Raw genomic sequence first — 11,514 nt, 5'->3', positions numbered from 1 at the left:
TGCTGTTTTGGTGTTTAATGACACTCTCTTCTATTCCTTGCAATTAATGGTATTCAAGCCATGGGTACAGTAGCTTGAGTGCTTTTTCTAAAGGGGTAAAGAGGAGTAGCAACTAGGGGTTGAAGTGCCAAAGTACACCTAAAACGTTTACACCTAAAAGTTGTTAGAATGGCTGACAATAGTAAAGAGAGTGAATTAATGTTGATAACTTTGATTTTGCTAATGAGCAAGCTACTAACGATGCCCCGATGCTTGTTAACTTTCAACAAGCTATGGGCAATCCATCCCTCCAAAGTGAAGTGCAACGGCAGCTTCGTGCTCATGGGATTCTTCAAGCTCCCAACCATGACGAGAGAACACCTAGGAAGCCTCCTCGTGAGACTTCCAAAAGAGGTCTCTCTCCGATTCAGGAAGAAGAAGAGGATCCCTATGAAGGGCTCATAAATTTGCTCCTTGATGACGCATCTCCTTCTCAAAGGAGAATTCAAGAGCCTCTACCAAAGGAACGAGAAAGAAGTGAGTCTCCCGCCACCTCGGCGGAGATGGCTCCACAAAGACGGCGGGCTAAACGCTCTCTATCACCTCCAAAACGGAAAAGACCATCGCATACTTCTTCACACCATACTTCAAAGAGGGATGACAAAAAGCAAGAGAAGAAAAAGGCGAGAAAGAGGACACCCTCTTCTCCATCTTCTTCATCCTCTTCCTCTTATGAAAGTGATGGTCAAGACAATGAAGATCAAGGCAAGAAAGAGGTCACCCTCTTCTCCATCTTCCTCAAATTTTTCATCTTCTGAAGAAAGTGATGGTGCAACCTTTGAACCATCAAAAAGAAGAGGCCATAGGAAATCCTATGCCGCATGGAAGAGGTTGTCCAAGCTCAAGAAGTTTAAAGAGGGAGGGAAGAGTATCTCTTTCCAGACCTAAATGGCACCTTTGGTGCTACAGGCAAAGTCTTGGCCTTTATCCAAGAATTCGATGCAACGTTTGGAGATGAGGGTTTCACGGAGTCCTCTAAGCTACCGCATGTAGCTATGCACTTTCAAAAGTCTACGAGGCAATGGTGGTCTAGCCTATGGGCCAACGGGTGAAGCTCCACGAACATGGAAAGCTTTAAGAGGTTCCATTATGAACCTGTTTTTGGCCATCGATGCCAAAGACAAAGTACTCACCGAATGGTGAAGCTTGAAGCTCTCTCCCTATGAATCTATCCACAAATATGTAGACAAGTTTTGGGACCTACAACTCAAAGCCACTGTCTTTAATAAGTTGGATTTTGGAGAGCAAAAGCAGTAATTTTGTGCGGGCTTAACCAAAGAAATGGCGGAGTATGTCAACTCCCAAAGGCCACGCACCATATCGGCGGTAATACATCATACTATGGTGGCCTCTCGAATCAATTTCCAAATAGGAGCTAAGAGGAATTCTAAGCCCCCTGAAAACAAGGGTTTCAATGAGCCTAAGGGGAAGGACAATGTCCAAAAGTCTCCTAAGGCCAACTCCAATAAGCTAAGGAGAAGGAAGTTTACAAAGGCAAAAATAAACTCTCTCCTGAAGAGCTTGAGCGTTATCGCAAGGATAACCGGTGTTTCAAGTGCGGCGAGCAAGGGCATGCGTACCACGCTTGTCCCCAAAAGAACATCCGCCATGAACCTCCTAGAGCTACCTTGGTCGAAATCCAAGAGGAGGAAATTCACCACAAAGGATTTCCTATATGCCATGCTTGGGGAAAGGTAAGAGAACATGATGCTTTTTTTCTCTTTGACCCCGGTTCTACTCACAATTTTATATCTATAGAGTTGGCCACTAAGATAGGCATACATGTTGGAATTAGGGTTGCAGAGAAACACACACAGCTTGGAGAAGACAAAGGAAGCTCAAGGCACACAATAGAGAGTATATTACATAGTGTGCAATGGAAAGATAGATAGCCCTAGAGTGATGGGCGTATATACAATGCACGGGGGAAAAAACCTCCTAAAGAGGGAAAAAATGCCCCGGCGGTCCTAGTGTGTTCACACACATCACTACCACATGTATATGGTAACAAATCCCCCCTGGAGTGATGCGGTGAACAAGAGCTGGCACATGAGTAAAGGGAAGTGCCATGCCCTGAGGACAGGATCAGTCCACAAAGGGGAGTAAGCCCAAAGCTTTGCGGAAAGCTTCAAGCTTCTCATGAGACAATGCCTTTGTGAAAAGATCTGCAAGGTTGTCCTGTGTTGGCACATAAGCCAAGCTGATCTCTCCTGCTGAGAGCCTCTCCCTGACATAGTGGTAATGCACCTCAATGTGCTTTGTGCGAGCATGAAAAACTGGGTTCCTCGCAACTGCCAATGCGCTCTGACTGTCAGTGTAGATAGTGTTGGCAGTGTCCTGTCCAACACCCAAGTCAGCCATAAGGCGTCTGAGCCATACACACTCAACCGTAGCTGTGAAGACTGCCCTGTACTCAGCCTCACAACTCGAAGTGGCCACAGTAGGTTGCTTCTTGCTCAACCATGATATACATGAACTGCCAAGCATGAAACAAAAACCACTTGTGGACACTCGCGTGTCAAAACAACCAGCCCAATCTGAGTCCGAAAAAGCATGTAAGTCTGGCGGCAATGATCCCCCCTTGGGATAAAACAAGCCAAGATGTAAAGTGCCACTAAGGTAGCGGAAAATCCTCTTGACAGCCTGTCAATGCTTAGACCCTGGGCTATGCATAAATCTGCTGACCTGCGAGACTGCAAACTGAATATCTGGCCTCGTGTTGCATACATAAATGAGGCAGCCAACAGCAGTTTGGTAAAGAGTGACATCAGCAGGATCGCCAGCATCATGTAGACTCAACTTCAAACCTGTTTCCATGGGAGTGGCAATAGGTTTGCAATCCTCAAGTCCAAACTTACATAGCAATGTCTCTATGTAACTTTTCTGACACAAGGCAATACCACCATCACACTGCTTAAACTGTATACCCAAGTAATGATGCAACAGCCCCAAATCTTTCATCTTGAAAGTAGCATTCAAATCAGCCTTAAATTCAGCAATATGTCTCTCATTTGGTCCAGTGATCAGCAAATCATCAACATAAAGAACCACAATGAGAAATACATCATCCTCACGCTTTACATACAATGTGCTTTCTGTTGGACTGTTACGAAAGCCTCGTTTAACCAAATGAGTGTCAGCTTTCTCATACCAAGCACGAGGAGATTGCTTCAACCCATACAAAGCCTTCTTACATTTGCACACTTTGTCCTCTTGTCCTTTTATGACAAAACCGCGAGGCTGCGTTACATAAACTTCCTCAAATATGTCACCATTCAAGAAAGCAGTAACAATGTCTGATTGATGTACATCCCAACCAAAATGAGCTGCCAATGCACATAGAAAACGTACAGTAGTCATACGACAAGTGGGAGCAAAAGTCTCTTCATAATCTATGCCTTTTTGTTGTGCATAACCCTTTGCAACAAGTCGAGCCTTATGGCGATCGATCTCACCATCCGGCTTGCGTTTCAACTTGTAAACCCACTTCGTACCAATGGCCTTTTTGCCAGGAGGCAAATCACATAAAGTCCATGTGTCATTCTCTATAAGTGCATCATATTCTGATTTCATGGCAGCAATCCAATTTTCTGAATTCTGTGCTTCATCAAAAGACAGAGGTTCCTCAACATCATGTAAACTAGACACAGCCAAAGCATAACAATCTGATGCATAAGATGCATGGCGAGAGCCTGAACGAGTACGACTAGATAAAGGTGCATCCAATTTACTGTCACGCAAAGTGTGCACCAGCCATTTTGGCATACCTCTAGCCTGCTCATTTTCAGCCCTTTCCTCATCAAGTACATCATGTACATCTGCATCAGTAATAGGCTGTTCTAAAACATTTTCAGAAACCCCCATAGGCTATACATTTGCCTCATTGGAACTTACATTCGTATTTCCACCACTGAAAAGAGGCAACAAAGTGTCATAAATGTCCTGTGAGCTTACATTACTGTCTCTAGTACATGACAGCAAGGGTTGAACAGAATCTTCCACAAACACTACATCCCGTGAAACCAGAATACCTTTTGTTTGTGGATGATACAACCTGTAACCTTTGCTTTCAGCACTATAACCAACAAAAATACATTTGACAGCCTTATCATCCAATTTTCTGCGCTGCACTTGTGGCACCAAAGCATATGCCAAACAGCCAAAAACACGCATGTGCTCAATAGAAGGTTTTCTATCATGCCATGCTTCATATGGAGTAATAGACTGCAAAGCTTTCGTAGGACACCTGTTAAGTACATAAGTGGCACACATGATGTCTTCAAGCCAAAAAGAATGCGGCAAAGCTTGACTTTTGACCATACATCGTGCCATTTCCGTTAGTGACCTGTTTTTCCTCTCAGCAACACCATTTTGCTGAGGTGTATAAGGCACTGTACATTGGTGTTTTATCCCACGACTAGCCAGAAATGTATTAAATTCATGAGACATATACTCCCCCCTCGATCGGAACGGAGGGTGCCCATAGTACATTTTGAGACATTTTCAGCCATAGCCAAAAATTGTTTGAAGCACATAAAAACGTCGGACTTTGCTTTAAGCGGAAATACGCATGCATGCCTGGAGTAATCATCAATGAAAGTCACGAAGTATAGGTAATTGCCCAAAGATGGAGTTTGCATGGGCCCACAAACATCACTATGCACAAGCTGCAACCTGCATGTGGCCCTAACTGAACCATCCTTTGGAAACTTAGAACGCTGCATTTTACCCAGAATACAGCCTTCACAAACATGTTTGACAGGTGCTTCAAGAGGCGGCAAAGAAGCAACCATATCAGATTTCTGCAAACGCAGCAAACTGGCAAAATTCAGATGACCAAAACGTGCATGCCAAAGTTTTGCATCTGAAATAGCCCTTGAATCTGCAACAACATTTGCAAAATTTTGTCCACACTTGTCATACAAAGTGAGCTTATACAGCCCACGGCACAAAAGCCCAGATGCAACAATTTCATCACCAAAACTGAGATCATGAATTGTACATCTGTCATCCACAAATTTGACTACAAGTCCAAGTCTAGCAAGTGTGGATACAGACAAGAGATTCTTCTTGATCCCAGGTACATAAAGTGCATCAACAAGTGTGAAGGAACTGCCATTAGCAGCAGTGAGCACAATCTTTCCAACTCCCTGAACTGGATAAGAGGCGTTGTTGGCACAAGTGACTGAATTCCCATGAGGGACAGACTCGAGAGAGGTAAACAATTCATGATGTGAGGTAATGTGCTTTGTAGAACCACTGTCGAAATACCACACATGTGAATCTGCAGCAACTGACAAGCATGCATCATGGACAGCAGGATTGTAAGTGCACTCTGCGCTAAAAGCCCATTCTGCATCAACATCAGCATCACAATCTCCTTTCACAGAAGACTCAACAATGGCTGCATTTGTAGTGGATCCAGCATTTGCAGTGGAACCACCCTCTTTCTTCTTAGCCTCTTTGGCCTTCAACTTAGGACACGACTTGATCAAGTGATCATTGGCTTTACAATAATGGCAATGCATCTTCTTTTTGCCCTTATCACCAAAATTGCCAGACGAAGTGCTGCCAGCAGAAGCATTAGGAACATAATTTTTGCCACTCGCAGCAGAACCATAAGAAGTGGCTGCATTACTGTTACCACCCTTTCTTTGAGAAGCAATAAAAGCCTGTTCAACTGCACGCTGCCTAGTCCTGTTTTTTCTAGAAAGTGACTCTTGCAACAGCAATGTGCATAATGCATCAAACTTGACAACTTCAGGATTTCCTTGGGTCATCAGTCTCCAAGTACTAGCAAAAGTCTGGTAGGAATCTGGTAAGGCATCAAGAACAGTCTGCACAAGGGAACTGTCCGAAATGACTTCACCTGCAGAAATGAGTTGCTCATTGATATCCTTGACACTAGCAAGGAAAGTGTCCATATCATCTTCCTCATGCATAATCTTCGACTCTAGCTCTTTACGCAGCAAAGCAATTTTAGCCTCATTGCGGCTTTCATAAAGACCTGCTAGAATATCCCAAGCCTGTTTTGCAGATTTTGCTGAACGGATGTGAGGAATAATGGTGCGCTTCACAGACAACGCAATCAATGCATGAGCCTGCGCATCCTTAACATCCCAACGAGCTTGTTCTGCCGTAGGCAAAACAACTCTAACAGCTGCAATCCTTGCAGCAAGACCTGCAACATCCTCAATATCGCCTACATCTTCAGAACCATGACGTACATCAATGCCCTGCACAATGTTCCAGACACCTTTTGACACAAGAACATGTTGCATCATATAAGCCCACATAGGGTAGTTGTCCCCATCCAACCTGTCCTCAGCAGCAAACATCTTGAACACATCTGTGTTGTTGTTGTCAACCATGGTAAATGCTGCACCTGATGTGAAAACTGCCCGAAAATAGGAGAAATGGAGCGGGAACAACTTGTGCTATATAGCACAAACCGTAGAAGACTATAAGGCACCTGTTATGCAGAAAACGGCACTGACAAAAAATATGCACAAAATGACGAAATAGCCTGTGCAGTACTGCCCGTAGTGGAAACGGAGGCCGAAATGAGCCCAAATCAAAATTCTGAGCAGACCAAGCTCTTCGAGTTTGCCCAAAATATTTGTCGACCTACGAACGCTCGCCAAAGCTCACTGAAATCGGAGAAAGTGAGCAGGCGTGTGCTGGAGCAGCTGGTGACTAAGCCCGGGAGGACGTGACCTGCTCTGATACCAATTGTTGGAATTAGGGTTGCAGAGAAACACACACAGCTTGGAGAAGACAAAGGAAGCTCAAGGCACACAATAGAGAGTATGTTACTTAGTGTGCAATGGAAAGATAGATAGCCCTAGAGTGATGGGCGTATATACAATGCACGGGGGAAAAAACCTCCTAAAGAGGGAAAAAATGCCACGACGGTCCTAGTGTGTTCACACACATCACTACCACATGTATATGGTAACAATACAAGCCTATGAAATGGGAGATGTCCTACCCACAGACGGTGCTTTCAAGGGGTAAGAAACTTCAGTCGCTCCCTTAATCAAGAAATTGAGGCTCCATTTCCAAAGCTATGCGGACAAAGAGGACTTCTTTATCTCTCCTCTCAAGCATGAGGATGTAATCCTAGGGGCACCATGGTTTGATTGCATGGCTGCCAATGTTAAATTCGCTAAAAGAAGAATCTCCTTTAAGTTCAGGGAAAAAGATATGTATATAGATGTTAAGGAAATGGGTAACACTATACCCATTGTACATACACAAGCTTTCAACAAGTCAATAAAGAGCTCTATTTCCGTGTACATGATTTTTGTTAAAGATTCTCAAAATGAACCTAATGTTTTAGCAAAAGAAATATAAACAAACAAAAGAAATTAGAGTTATCCAATTTTCTCAAGGGGTTTCAAGATGTCTTTATTGACGACACCCGTTGTGAGCTACCTCCTAAACGAGGTAATGATGACCATGCATTGAACTTCTTTCAGGAAGTTCACCGCTTAACAAACCTCCTTATAGAGTTTCTCAAGCTCAACAAGAGGAGATTATGCGACAAGTGCATGAGTTAGTTGAGAAGGGCATGGTTAGGCCTAGCTCATCTCCATTTTGTTCTCCTGTGCTACTAGTGCAAAAGAAAGATGGCACATATTGTATGTGTGTCGACTATAGAGCACTAAATAGGATCACTATCAAGAATAGGTTTCTCGTTCCACGGGTAGAAAACCTACTTGATAAGCTACAAGGGTCCACCTACTTTAGTAGGATTGACCTAAAAAGTGGCTATCATCAAATAAGAATAGTAGATCAAGTCATTGTAAAGACCACATTCCGCACTACATTTGGTCTTTACGAATACATTGTCATGCCTTTTGGCTTGACCAATGCACCAGCCACATTCAACCGCTTGATGGAGAATCTATTCAGGCCTCACCGAACCTTTACTGGAGTGTTCTTTGATGATAACATCATCTACTCTAATTCACTAGACGAACACAAGCAACACCTCCAGGTAATATTTCAAGTTCTAAGAGAGAATAAACTTTATGTTAATCGAAAGAAAAGTGAAATTTTATTACAAGAGATTCAGTATTTAGGTCACATTATCTGTCAAGATTGCATCCAAATGGATCCATCAAAGTTAGAGGTAATAAAAGGATGGCCTAAACCAAGGAATCTTCATGAGTTAAGAAGCTTTATAGGTATGTGCACATACTATAGATGCTTCATAGAAAAGTTCTCACTAATAGCAGGACCATTACATGACCTAACAAAGAAAAACGTTAGGTACACATGGTCTGCCAAGGAGAACAATGCTTTTGAAAAGCTTAAAGAAAAGCTTATCTCTCAACCTCTGCTTACATTACTAGATCTCTCAAAGCCATTTGAGGTCCAATGTGATGCTTGTGGTGATTGCCTTGGAGCTGTTTTGCTTCAACAAGGACACGCCATAGGTTATGAAAGTCGAAGGTTCGACCCTGTTGAGCAAGCTCTAGGCATATATGAAAAGAAACTCCTTGCAGTTCTACATGCCTTAGACTCATGGAAGCACTATTTATTGGAGACTCCTTTCATTCTACAAACGGATCACCAAGGTCTTTAAGTACTTCATGAGGCAGACCAAACTCTCCGACAAACAAATGAGGTGGGAAAATTTTCTTTTGTAATTTCATTTTCATATTGCTCACATTGCTGGCAAGCATAATCAAGTAGCAGATGCACTCTCAAGACGGCCGAGAGTGAATGCAATTTCCATAGCAACTCACAATGATCTATCTTCTATGATAGATGAGTATGCTATTGATCCCAATTTTAGAGACGTGATTTCAGCCCTTGCACCAGGGAAGAAAGAGGAACCATTTAATTTACAAGATGGTTATCTTATCTATGGCAATAGACTATGCGTTACTAGCTTACTACGTGACAAAGTAATGTATGAATCTCATGCTCCTCCTTATGCAGGACATAGAGGGATTCGGTCTATCCTAAAGGGGATTGAAACATATTTCTATTGGCCTACCATGAAAGAAAACATACAAGAGTATGTTTCTAAATGTGTGGTATGCCAAAAGAAGAAGTTTGATAGAGGGAAGCAACTTGTATTGCTTCAACCTTTGCCAATCCCTGATTCACCATGGGAGAGCATATCCATGGATTTTATCTTTGGATTGCCTAAGTCTATCCATGGGGATACAGGAATATGGACGACAGTAGACAATTTCAGTAAACAAGCTCATTATACCTGTCAAAAAGACTATCAAAGCCCATCAAATGGCAACCCTCTTCATTTCACAAATCTTCAAGTACCATGGCTTGCCAATGTCCATAGTGTCGGATAGAGATCCTAGAATGACAAATAATTTTTGGAAGGGTCTCTTTGAGAATTTAGGAACAAGGCTAAACTTCTCTTCGGCCTGTCACCCGCAAACGGATGGCCAAAGTGAAATAGCTTACCTAACAATTCTCGATCTACTAAAAGACTATGTAACTGAAGTAGATCAAAGATCCCAATGGGAGAAGTACTTACCCTTAGTGGAGTATGCCCACAATAACACTGTACATACTTCCACAGGAAAAGCACCTTTTGAGGTAATGGAGGGAAGATAAAAAAGTCCCTTGCTACTTAAGGTACACGGGAAGATCTTTGTTGCAGATGAGTATAGCCGAGACCTACAAGAATCTTTCCAAAAGATTAAGGATGCTATCTCTATCTCATAACAAAGGCAAAAGGCTAATGTTGACAAGCACAGAAGAGCCCAAGCCTTTAAAGAAAATGATTGGGTCTTACTCAAATTTCCCAAGGCCACACGACGGGCAAGAATCCTACGGGACACCAAAAGTACTATGCTAAGTTAGCAAAAAGGTACTATGGTCCCTTTCAAATTGTTAGGCCAATCAATGAGATGGCCTATCAACTCAAGTTGCCCAACCATTGGCTCATACACAATGCTTTCCATGTGAGCCTACTAAAGCCTTACAAAGGAGAGCAACCACAAGAACCAACAATTAAAGACCCACCAGGGACCAAGGACCAAGAAGAGGTGTTGCAGCCCGAGCCATTCTCCGACATGAAGACAAGGTACTAAGAGGCGGTAAGACTATCGGACGATATCTTATTAGGTTTAAGAATTATCCTTTTGAAGATGCTAGATGGATGCAAGGCATACAATTAAAGGATAACCTAAACCTTGTCAATGATTACAATGCTTCCCTAGAGTAAGCAAATGTACAAATATTAAAAATGAACAAAGTTATTGTCTTATAAGACTCTCTTTTTCTTTATTGTGCACAAAAATGAAGTAATATGCATGCTTAGATCAAGTTTGCGGAGACGACATCTCTCGAACACCAACTAGAGCTTGTCACTCTACTATGGAAGACTGATAGGACTAATGTGCAGACATGCTTGCGGCAGCCTCAGGCTCTCAAGCGCCAAATGGACTAGTCATCCATTGTGGAACGATGTTGTAGGGTAACATAGGGATCCTCTACCCGCTAGGAAAAAGGACTAATGAATATGCTTTATCTTCTCTACCCCATAGTCGAGGACGACTATGATTTCAAGAGAGAGGTAATTTCATAATAATCAATATCTAATTCTCCTAAATGATTTTCTCATGTTAAACTGATCATTTAATATGGGGAAGTGCCAGGGGAGAAAAAGCTAGAATATTGGTTAAGCTAGCATACCGGCCCCACAGTAGGGATCCAAATGAGGGAAAATAGGGATCCAAAGGGGGGGAAATCTGCAAAAGAGAAATGTGCAACAATGGGCTTGAAAAACCCTAAGGTTCAGCCCATTATGACTTCCAAAATGCTAAGGTTCCAAAATTGAAAGGTTGTGTCCAAAGGCCAAACACTAGGGAAACACTAGGGAAACTGGATGCTTAGTGTGTGTCACAAAAAGTCTTTATCAATCCCTACATAGGAGGGGGTGAGCCTTGCAAGTAGGGGATGAGAGAGAAACTCAGACACACACACACACACACACACACACACACACACACACACACACACACACACACACACACACACACACAAGCTCTCTTTACACAAAGGGAATGAGGGACACATGTCAACTCCGTAGCCCAGATGCCCATAAGGTGTACTCAAATCCTATTGGATGGCCTTGGAGGTGGACCAATGAGAATTAGGCTAGAGTAAATCTAGTTTAATTAATTTAAAAACACTTAATAAAAGAACCAATGAGAATTAAGCTCTCTAGAAGACTATTGGACAGTCTCCCAAGGGGTCCAATGAGCATTCTGCACCCCAATGGCTTGCCTGATTCCTATTGGCCAGGAGGAAAGGGGTCCAATGAGAGTTTAGTTGCATTTATTAATTACCTAAAGCTCGCACAAAAGGGGAAAGGGGGACACATGTCAGAAGGCTATCACTTATGCTGCTTAATTACCATTGGCTAAGCCTGGGGAGGTCCAATAGGATGCTAGCAAGAGCAAATAGCAAGAGGGGTCGACCAAGAGA

Source organism: Adiantum capillus-veneris, chromosome 6 (assembly GCF_014529385.1).
Source record: "Adiantum capillus-veneris isolate H3 chromosome 6, ASM1452938v2, whole genome shotgun sequence".
NCBI classification, from domain to species: domain Eukaryota; kingdom Viridiplantae; phylum Streptophyta; class Polypodiopsida; order Polypodiales; family Pteridaceae; genus Adiantum; species Adiantum capillus-veneris.
The sequence above is the reverse complement of the archived record's forward strand: the minus strand, read 5'-3'. Positions refer to the sequence as shown.